The sequence below is a fragment of the Pteropus alecto genome, unplaced genomic scaffold (genome assembly GCF_000325575.1).
Source record: "Pteropus alecto unplaced genomic scaffold, ASM32557v1 scaffold86, whole genome shotgun sequence".
NCBI lineage: Eukaryota > Metazoa > Chordata > Mammalia > Chiroptera > Pteropodidae > Pteropus > Pteropus alecto.
The window spans coordinates 2,895,066-2,896,561 of record NW_006442109.1 but is presented as its reverse complement, the minus strand read 5'-3'; positions in this window follow the sequence as shown (position 1 = coordinate 2,896,561).

Here is a 1,496-nt window from a genome sequence, read left to right as displayed (position 1 = left end):
GGCAGCAATCAACTTTAATTATATCTAGGTTACTTATATGTGTTAATTGTAGTCAATGATATTATATTGTACTCTACTTCAAAACTTAGAGGGTAGGTCTTAATTCCTGATAGGGCTTACCATGTATAGCAGTTCTAGTAAATCTTTTTGTTTTGATGTGAATAAATAGATCACTGCCCTTTCAAAAAGTCAAAGTTCGATTACCCAGAAAAGCTGAAATAGCTAACACATTTGTTTCTTTGTTTCACACAATGGAACACAAAATTAAGTGATCCTTGATTATAAGAAGTAGTATATTTAGGGTAAACATGTCCCTAAACTCCACTTATTGTCTTATGTACAAATGCTACTAAATATTACTATTTATTACTATTTCTAAAATGACACTGGTTTTACTAAAGTTAGGAAAATGATAGAAATTTTTATTCTAACCTAAAACCTTCTTTGGTGCTAACTAGAAGAAATTAGGTGTTCATTTGTCAGTTAATCAAGAGTCCTTAAACTCCATTATAGAAATGATACATACGTTTCCCTCACTGTATTAAGGACTAATGGCTTCTCTCTTCAATAAAGTGGATCCTCTGGGACATGCTCAGGAGACAGCCAGTGGTTTAGAGATAAACTGCTTTGAGAGCACTGGAACCACTGAGGGGCTGAGCAACCCTACAGAGAAAAGAAAAAGGAGGATGCTTCTAGAGTTAAAATGAGACAGAATGCATCTTTGGAGAACATCGTGGGTGAGCACTGGCAGAATTCTCATCATCTTAGGCTACCAGAAACTGTTCAGTTTTCATTTGTACTTTGGAGGTGCTCTAGAAAGCTTAGATGACAATAATTAGAACGCAAATACATAGTATGCTTTTAGCCAGCCCATATAAAGGAAATTCTCTGTTGATGTAGAAACTGCCCTGCTGTTCATTCCTTAAAGATTGCCCCGGTTGCCCTTTGTCAGGATGTAGGGGGAGGTGTTAGCAGTGAGTCCTAATTTTATGTTTCTCTTAACCACACTGTAAAAGCACCGGCATCATTTTGAACTCTCAAAACTTCTGGAGAAGATGTCCACTAATAGATGAGACATGGGCAGTGAGTGTTTTGTATATGTTCTGGGCAGTGCCTGGAATTCTGCGAGAATTGATAATAAGTAATATCATTCACACATCTCATTTGCCAGTAGACCGGAAAGATCGCTGCCATCCGTTTTAGCAAAGAGCAAACTAATAAGCAGAGATTCTTGCCAACCTCTGCTTTCCACTGCAGCCTCAAGTTATTTACCCCGACTTAATGAATGCCCACCAGCTGGCAGACACACAGCTTCATAATATTTGCACACAATTTATTTGGGTTTCTAAATTTTCTCTCCATTTGAAGCTAGGATTGCCTGAAGGTGAATTCAGAGAGAAAGTCTCGAGACGGAGGAACGAAAGATTTCGTTTTCCAGTGATTTCTGGGGAGGAATCTGGGACGAGCAGGGTGAAATCGAGTACCATTTACTTAAG